This window comes from Lygodium microphyllum, chromosome 1 (genome assembly GCF_053477565.2).
Source record: "Lygodium microphyllum isolate KBCC chromosome 1, Lygodium_microphyllum_v1.1.10, whole genome shotgun sequence".
Classification (NCBI taxonomy): Eukaryota; Viridiplantae; Streptophyta; class Polypodiopsida; order Schizaeales; family Lygodiaceae; genus Lygodium; species Lygodium microphyllum.
The window spans coordinates 126,675,628-126,685,947 of record NC_141135.1 but is presented as its reverse complement, the minus strand read 5'-3'; the positions used below and the strand labels follow the sequence as shown (position 1 = coordinate 126,685,947).

The 10,320-nt window shown below is 36.7% G+C and overlaps 1 pseudogene; it reads left to right on the top strand.

Annotated features, from left to right (window-relative positions):
- The first annotated feature begins 495 nt into the window (after positions 1–495).
- LOC148041656 (protein LIFEGUARD 4 pseudogene) lies at positions 496–945 on the top strand (annotated as a pseudogene).
- The last annotated feature ends 9,375 nt before the right edge of the window (positions 946–10,320 follow it).

The following is a 10,320-nucleotide window of genomic DNA, read 5'->3' as shown; positions in this document are numbered from 1 at the left end:
GTATACACCTCCATTTCTTTTGTTGTGCATTTGTGTTAATTTCTGCGTGTGATTCATTGTTTGTGTGATGCATTTTGATAATCCGCATCCAATGTATATATTCCCTTAATGCATGCGTATGATTTTGTTTGGATGCATGATGTGTGTGTATTAGAAAAATATGAAAAACTGATGCCAAAGGACATTATCAAGATGATTATTTCAATGATGATCTTTAAGAAATGATGCAGGACATGCATATGACGCCAAACAGGGTGACCTTTGAAATCGTCATTAATGGTTTTGCCAAAGCAAACAGAGTTAAAATGATGCTGGAACTTCTGGATGAAATGAAGATTATGGTGGTGATGACAATTGCGAAGGCACTTGAGCAAGCAGATGTGCAGTGGAGTAGTTCTCTTGTAATAGGAATTTTAAGATTCCTCAAGAGCATAAAAGCTTCTTGGTTTTTTTTTTTTTGGTGGAAAGACACTGCTTGGCCTCTTCACAGTCACCATGAGTCTAACAATTGGCATAGTTCGTGCTTATACAGAAGGAAGAATTATATTGGAGGCACTAATATTGACAGCAGCTGTTGTGCTTTCTCTTACTGCCTACACATTTTGGGCAGCAAAGAAAGGTTATGACTTTAGTTTCCTAAGTCCCATGCTTTTTGCAGGCCTCATGGTTCTCTTACTTTTCGGACTCATCCAGGCTTTCTTTCCACTAGGACGGCTTTCCCTGACCATATATGGGGCCCTTGCAGCCATCATATTTAGTGCTTATAAAATCTATGACACAGACAATTTGATCGAAAATTATACCTACAATCAGTATATTTTGGCCTCAGTCGCTCTCTACTTGGACATCCTCAATCTATTTTTGGCCTTGTTAGATCTTATTCAGGAAGGAGGATATCACGACACTACAGATTATTACGAAAAGAGTGGAGAGGACCGTCTGTGATTCAAAAAAAGAATACGCAGGTTAAAGGGGGATTTTTGGCCCATGGTCATGAGAAAAAGCGAAGAAAAATCGAAAGCATCAATATGGTCCAAGCTATGAAAGGAAGTGGTAATCAGAGCTGCAAAAGACCAGACATATCGTGGAAGGAAGGACTTCGACAGGGACTCACTGTCTTCGAGATGTTCATCCTCCGAAGGTTTTCTATGGTGGCAATTGTTGAAGTCTGTCTCTCGCAATAGCAGGCTTCTGTACATAACCTCTCGATCCTTAATTGTCTCATTCTGGCAATCTACAGGGCAATTTCCATCCCCGGGCTTATCTTTGATTCCCGGGAAGTCTAATTCATCGAATCGAATCACTTGCTCGCTCTCGTGCTTGTGGTCCACTCTCTCCAGCACACGCGGAACCGCCCTTCTCCTATTCGCTCCCTCACCCATCCTCCCCTTTGTACACTCCTGCATTCTAAAAGGCGGACACAATTTACTGCACGAGCTGGAGTCTCCACTTCTATGGTTTGCAGATAGCCATTCAATTAGGCTGACAAGCATACACATCTCTCGAGGAAATCATCACAGAAGTCAATCTTGAGGAATCATCGGAGGAGGATTGGTCATCTGGGAGCTACAGAGCGTTCAATGCGCGGATTAGCTTGCCTGACAAGGTGGATCAAGCTGCCATCAAGGCGGTTCTGAAGAATGGTGTCCTCAACGTAATGGTGCCAAAGGCTAAGGGACGATATGAAGCTGAGCATCAACAATGGCAACCTCACCCTGGAAGCTGAACACAGCACAGGAGAATCCTCAGTATTTTACTACAAGATGAAAGGTGACTATTACCGATATTTAGCAGAGTTCAAGACTCGAAGTGAAAGGAAAGAAGCTGCACTCAGAAATTCATTGTACTGGCATTATATGTCTTTCTGAGGATTATTCACAGAGATTGCTGCCCTCTGGATCGGCAGAACACGCACTTTGATTTACTGTACATTTCCAAAGAAGCAGAGTATAGCTTTATATACTTTGTGAACTACTACAATACTGCAGCTGTGAGAATTGAAGCGCTTGATGGATGTCCTAGCAACCAGGCTCCATGGATTAATTACAGTCTTTGCAGGCAAAAGTGTGAACATTTGGACTGGAATCTTCACCATATTGCCTAACCTGGGAGCCTTCTTAGCTGACGCATATTGAGGACAATACAACTAAGTCCTGAATCTGGATGAATTACTTGGTGCCCTAAAAAGCAAATTCTTATGCTTTACTGTAAAGCAGTGGATAGATTGTAATGCTTTATCATTTATTTTGTCTCTATACTCATAAATCTTCAACACTGGTTTATGAAAAGAGCTTTATCAAAACTTTGTAGCCGAGAGACGCTTAGCCTATGCAAATTCCTGCACAAGCTAAATGTTCAGTATGAGCACTCATGGATCTTTTGTAATATACTTGACAAACAATATATTGATCTTGGCATCAAATATTGTGTTATCGAGATCTTCTTGTTAGTCTTTATTTCTTGATGTACCTTGAACCCCGTGTTCTGTAGCTTTTGCACGAACTCTACGACAACATGGCACCTAAAAAGGGAGAGGAAGCTTTTGATCAACAACGATCAATGCTACTCAATCCAGAGCACCTCTAGCTAGCAACCATCTCTAGTTGTCACTAAGATGACCCTACCTTGATCTAGTTAATCCATCAATCCCTACCACATGATGATGTGGCCAACAACATCAAGAGAAGAAATCAAGAGGAAAAAGGAAATGAAGTTTGCAAGTTTCAGAAAACTAATGGATTGTTAAGCTATAAGGATCTACTTTACATCCCTACAAGAAATCCTAAAGTCTAGGTACTCCAACAATGCCATGATATCCCAATTATAGAGCAATTTGGAGCTAATAAGACCTTAGAGCTTATTTCATGATATTTTTATGGCCCTAGATGTGCATCTCTCTAATCTAGTAAAGAACCCTCCCGCTCAAGATAAAGCTCAACACAGTAGATATACACCAAGAACCACGAACATGCCATGATCAAGTGTATGGATTAATTCTTGCTCATGCCATACGAATCCATACCCCATGTGAATGCACCCTTAACATGACATCCTCAAGCCAACCATGCAAACCCACCCTTGCCATGTCATCATAGAACCTTCTAGAAGATATTCCATGTCACATCTACATCATTAATGATGTCATCCTGGAACATTCTAGAATATATTTAGTCACCCTCCAACACCTATAAAAGGAGGGGCTCGCCATAGAGCTCCTCAGTCTTGCCAATGCCAGTCTTGGGAGCTCAAGGAGTCAATATCTTCAAGTAAGTAACTTTGAGTTCTAGTTCTAGTTGTCTAATCATGGTATCTAGTATTGTCTTGTCTTCCATTATACTCTTATTGTCTTATCACCTTGTAATATCATAGTATGAGATCTTGTCTAGTACTATCTTGTATCTTGTTCATCCCTGTCAGCCTTGTAATTCTAATATCTTGTATCCATACCTACAGTCTGAGGTTGTGGGATCCTTTATATCCTATTCAATCCTATTGTCTATACCTATGGTCCTAGGTTGTGGGAGTTTACATATCTTGTTGAGTTATCATTGTACCTTGCGTTCCTACATGGGATTATCTTGTAATGAGAATTATTGTAACAAATCTTCATCTAGTCTAGTCTCTAAGGCATAGTCTAGTGCTCCCATAACATATGGCGTAGGGGGTGTAGCTAGTCAATTTCTAGCCATTTGACTAGGAGCTAACCTGAAGCTCCTACACAAGGAGATCCATGATCTTACTCTAGCTCCTTATATTATTACCAATATTAGGAGTTCCATTTAGAGTTGGATAAATACTTCATCCCCCCTTACTTTGGCCTCTCTCTCTCTCTCTCTCTCTCTCTCTCTCTCTCTCTCTCTCTCTCTCTCTCTCTCTCTCTCTCTCTCTCTCTCTCTCTCTCTCTCTCTCTCTCTCTCTCTCTCTCTCTCTCTCTCTCTCTCTCTCTCTCTCTCTCTCTCTCTCTCACACACACACACACTCACACACACATTAGGTTTACTTTGGACTAAAAATTGAGGCTCCTAAGAAATACCAACTCAACTTAGAGACAGACTTCAAAACTCCAAAAAAGGGGGAAAACGTTTGCCTATTACTAACTAACCTATATATCATCAACATGATCTATTATTGTAGCTTGAATATATTTATTTTATCATTTTAATTTTTCCTATTCACTAGCACTTCACACCCACTCTTTAACACCTTCTTCAATGTAGATTTGGGAAATATTTGACTAGTGATGTACACATATCTCAAAGGAAATCCATTCACTAAGTGAGTCTTTTCAATTTCAGAAGAAACCAAGAAAAATGTGAAAACCCATGTAAAATGTGCCCAGTTTTCTATGCTAATGATATTTACTATTGTGGAAAAACAATTATATGAGAAGGAGTCACACATATATGGCCAATGCTAAGGAGAAATAACAATGTTTTCGTGAAACATGTAAACACGATGATTCTATTATTGAGAGAGATGATAGTTACATCACCTTGGTATAAAAAAAGGGATATGATGTTTTTAAGTGTTCATAAATCTACCACACACAAATGGAGATTCAGAATGAGAAGATTTTGGACTGCTAATCCAAGCCAATCGATGATCATTTTGCCTAGAAAATATTATTGAAATAGCTTCCAATCAAAGATAGAATCACTAGGTTCATAAAATTAATGTAAAGACATTGTAGAGTGTTGGATAGATCTAGAAATTTTTACAAATATAGCCTTAGTATAATCGTCCTTACTCGAGCTAGTTAAAACCTTAGATATCCATGAGGCTACTTTATCAAAGTGGTCCATATGTTGACTAGAACTCAAAAACTAGCATTGACAAATTTCTTTTTCTTCTCATCCCATTAACACATCATGATTCTCATTTGGATGAGGAGTCCCTCAAAGTGTTTCTAGGGTATAAAGCACACAATTATTGATAGAAATTCTTTTTAGATCTCCGAAGTCTTACATGCTCACACTAGACATTATTTCTAGCATACAAAAGAGCACAAGAAAGATGTATGGTGAGATGTGTGGCATATTATGGGGTGGACCTAAAGGATCGATAGTCTACCCTATAGGTTGCAGGTTGCTACCCTAGTCCTTGAAGCTTTAGGTTGATAAGGTTTTTATTAAGGTTACCATCCTTCGGTTTTATTTAAGGCATTCGAACAAGTCACTATAAGGATGAAGAATGGTATTGCTTCTAGGATGGCCAAGAATGTTGCATCTGGTATTTTTCATTTCACATTTGTGTTGTTAGCTCCCATTATGCACATGAGCCTTGTTCCAATTGCCAAAATGGCTATTGACTCTCCTATACATGGATTCCTTAAGTCTAGCATTTTTAGAGATTCACTATGGGTCTCATGCCTAGTGTCTTTATATTTTAGGCCCATTGGAAGCATTCTTGATTCAAAAAATGCATTCTTTGTGCATCCCACAATGTTGGGAGGAATATGAGTTCGTGGACCTTTCATGCTTGGTAAGGGTGTATCAATTGTAACTTGGCATTATTGTATCTAGAGGAACAAAGATTCACACACCTTCTAGTTCAAGTGTTTGACATTATATTTTCTAATTCATTTTATGTTTTCTTTTATGCAAGTCCCTTGCTAATAATTGATTTGGGTGTTTGTTTTAAGAAAAATGAAGTTTAGAAAGGTCAATAATTGCAACCATCTGTGTAAAATAAACATGAACCATCACCACTATACCATGTCATGTATGCTCCTATGCTCACTAACAATGCCCTTTTATGGGGGAAAAACTTTTCGAATGGTTCTCTCCTTTTTATAAACATTTTGTTGTCCTTTCTTTGATGCTCTATTACATTCCACTTGGGGTAGCATTGTTAAACTACACTTTCAACTTTATATCGGTCCATCCATCTATATTTGCCACAATGTAATTGCCTTTCATTGGTCTACAAAGTACTATTTGCATTTTTTTTGAGAGAGCATCAATGATGTTTCTGTTGACAAGCATATTGTTCCAAATCTTGCAATTTTGTGTCTTTCTTTCATTTGGAAATATTAAAGGTTGAAGGTCATGCATTTATGCACATGGTGCACCTATAAAGAGCAATTATGTTGAGAAAAAACTTGTACTTGACAAAATGCTTGGGTAAGTTACTCATGAATATATGTCATAAATATATGTGTGCATCACGTGGGTTCAAAATAAGGTATTTTTAAAATACCATATTTATAGATTTTTTACATATAGAAGGGTGTAATATAAAAGGGATATTTATATATTTAATAGAAAAGGGTTATATTTTTTAAAAAGAAAAACTCACAAATAAGGATATTTATAAATATGCTTTGAACGCACGTGATGTAGAGGATATACATATAGTAACTTCCCCGAGACAAAATGCGAAGTGAATGAGGCATACCCTCATGAGCTTCACAATGATGCACACTGTGCAAAGCTACCAAGTAGTTTGATTTATATAACAAAGCTAGATGTCATTGATCTAGCTTGTTGTTGCCTTTTGGAGGCGACATCATCTACTTGAAGCCACTGAGGGGGACTCATAGAGGCAAAGGAAGCATAGGAGATTTTTTTTCACCCCAAAGTGTGACTTGATTGCAAGGAGACAAGGGAAGAAATACCAAGATCACAAATAAACATAAGAAGAAGGTGTCTTGACTCTCAAAATAGTAGCAAAATTAAGAAGTCTAAGACATAGCAATGGTTCCATTAGATGGGTTAGTGGTGGGTGGAAGGTATTGTTGACGTGACAGTCTAATATTTCTAATATTTCTATGTTATAATGCATAAAGCTACAACAATTAGGACAAGATAATCAAATGAAGGTGACATGTCCATGGCTACCGAGGAAAAATCCACAAAACACACATGATCAAGAGATGCTAAGGAGTGTTGGTGGGTTGTTTAGTGACTTTAGTGCTAAGGTTTACAAGTTCAAACTCAAAAACATCCACAACAACATCCAACAATCCTAAAAGTTGCAAAGGATAATACAATCCTTTAATCAATACAAAGTTTTCTATCAAGTTCTCATAGCCTCGATGTCCTTGAGTCAGTGGTAAAATCACTAGTGAGAACTTTTCTTTAGTTCCTTTCTTGGGGAGGTCAGTCATAAACATATGTACGTATCATGTGGGTTCAACATAAAGGATTTTTAAAATATCATTCTTACAAATGTTTTACATATAGAAGGGTCCCATATAAAGGGGTTACTTATAGATTGAATAGAAAAGGGTTATATTTTATTAAGGAAGAATTCAGAGATAAGGATATTTATCAATAGGCCTTGAATGCATGTGATATAGAGGGTATACATATATAGTGAATTACTCAGGGTTCCTTTATGTCAAGTTTTGTTTCAACAGCATTACAAACCCCCAAGCCTATACCTTTTGAGATTCTCTCTAGAAAATGGTTACCAATTTTAGAATTCTAGGAATATCTCTCTTTGGACATTATGTTTTTCACTTATCACAACACAATATTAGTCTCTCATCCTTTTAAATACCTATTTTCAAAGGAACAATACATCATCTTATCTAGGGAAGGGAGCATATACACATTGCAAGATTTTTTTTTCACAGTAAAATTGAAGTAGCGAATCCTTAATGCCATATTCATCATTTCTCTAACTATGAGCATGTAAAAATGAAAAAACATCATAGCATGAGTTCATGAATAATAAGACAAGCCAATAAAGGGCAAGTTGATTCCAACAAGAGAGTATACACATTGAAAACTTCATGATGGCATCATACTTGGAGTAAGTGAGCTATAGATATCTCTCTGCCTTGTAGTCTTCTCGTACTGATGCAAATTAGTGTATGCTTCATTAACAAGTAACATGGATTCATCTTCTTCATGCATGTAGTTGCAGTAGCTACCTCTTTTTTGCATTCTCAATATAAATTCCCAAAATCTCTATAGCCATCCTTTGCTTGTCAATGTTGCTGTGGCCATTTTTTAGCAATGGCCATCTATTAGGGCCAAAAACGTTTCAAAAATGGCACTTGTAAGAAAATGATTAAGTCACTAATTAGTTGGGGTTTTAAAATAAAGAACCCTCCAAATTTGGCCATTTAGAAGTGATTAATGAGAGAATTTATTATTCATTTAAGAGGTTAGCCATTAAATGCCTAAGGACGTTAACTCATGTCAGAGGTCACTTTTCGGCCATTATTCTTTCTTTTTGAATATTCTACTATCACGTTTCCCACCATAATCACGCTCCTTTTTTCGTCTGCATTCATTTGAATCATCGTTCTCTCCTCTTCACTTTGTTTCTTAGTTCTTAAAGCAGATTTTACTCTGTCGTAAAATTTCTCACCAAAATCACGTCCGGTTCTTACCAGCAGCGTGCATTGGTCTCCCTTCGTCTCCTTTCACAAAATCTTGAGAAGGTGATCAACAATCAAAAGAGTCTCTACACAGAGGATCAATACCACTTACTTGCCGATTGAGCTATAGAGATATGGTCCTCCATGGACCTGAGACGAGATCATCTCGTTAGTTTTCAGTAGACCCAACTAGGTTGGGACATCCAAGACGCATCTTTACTTCGACCCCTAAGATATCCATTCTGTAAGATTTTGTTTCAACTAAATCCAAGCTTTTTCTTCAATCTCTTCAATTTGATTCATAAGAAAATGGGTAAAAGCGTCCCATGGTGTTGGGATAGATATACTAAGGATAATCCTTAAGCTAATAGAATAGAAAGTGAAAATTTTCACTTTGATCTTGACACTTGAAAATAGAATATCTTCATTATACAGTGTTGTAATATGAACTTTTTAGCAAGGACTAATTGATAAGACAAGGATAATATATTATAATTAGAAGAAAGGAAGTACTTTGATTTCTGGGAGATAAAAATATTTACCTAGTAATAGATTAAAAATGTTTATTATTCAATTTTGTCTCTTAAAATATAAAAAACATTAAACAAGTAATAGATAGAAGTATTAGTGATATTGTGTATCATATCAACTTTAGGACTAAGATGATTTTATGTGTGCAGGATGCTTCGAAGAATATGAAGGATACAACTTCTTACTTGATATTAGCTCTTGGGAGTATTTTTCTCATCTTACCCTCAACTATGATTAGCACTATGGGGTTTCAAGTTTCAATATCTTCAATTGTGATTCTTATTAGCACTATCAGATTTCAATACCTAAATGGTGGCTTGATGTCATGGGATGATACTACTCATGCTATTATATCCTAGCAAATCTCTTAAGATCTCTTCCCTTGATTTGTAAGAAGAAATAGAAAGGACTTGACTCTATTTCTTTCTCTCAGAACTCCGATTCTAATGCAGACTGATTTTATAATTGAAAGTATCACTACACTATTGATGCTTTATCCTTGTATATATTTTTTCAAATGTAATATATCTCAATTTCACCAAAAAAAGACCATCAAAATAATCTTTGTGATTATAGATCTCCTTTACTCTATAGCATTCATGATCTTATTTACTTTTAAAAAATAGTTTAAAGAGTATTATATGATGTTATACAAAGTTTTCTACATGAAATAACATGAACTTTTGACAAGTCAATGAAGTTAGATAAATAAATAACATGAACTTCCTTGAGCAGAAGAGGATCTAGATTGATTTGTTGGTTTATCAAGTACTCTAGGGGAGATTGGAACCTTAACAATTGTCTGCTTTGTCCTTGTCATCATTGTTGTGCCTGAGAATATGACGGGAAGAGTAAAAAAAAACTATTCGCTAGTATGGTCGATACGACATGGAGAGGATAAGTTGATATGACGTGAGAGCAGCAACGCCAAATTTTCGCAGGGTTATATTAGTATCATGGAGCAGCTCATACAGCGCGAGCGTGGCAAAAACCATAATGTTTGGTACTATACTTCTTGCTCCGTATCGTGGATGACTTGGTATGGTGCGAGAATGGCGCAACAAAATCTCCGTAGGGGTTCTCCTCGCTCCGTATCGTGAAGGAGTAAACATGCGAGTGCAAAGTACACCCCCCTTATAATGACTTATTTTTTGTGAAACCTTAAACCCATAAAAAAAATTCAAAAAAATTTCCATAGGTTTATTAGGCTCTAAAAATTTTTTAGAAAATTTTAAAGTTTTTTTTAAGCTTGTTTGCTATTTTAAAACTATTTTTTAGCAAAAAAGGGCCTAAAAAAGACCCAAAAAATCACAAAAAAACCACCCAAAAATAGCATATCCGATTTTCGCACCGTATCAGATATGCTGCTCATTTTGAGGAAGAGGACTATCAATGTTTCTTGCACTTCTGAGGAAGAGGACTATCTTAGCATATCTCATGAGGACAAGTCCATGCTA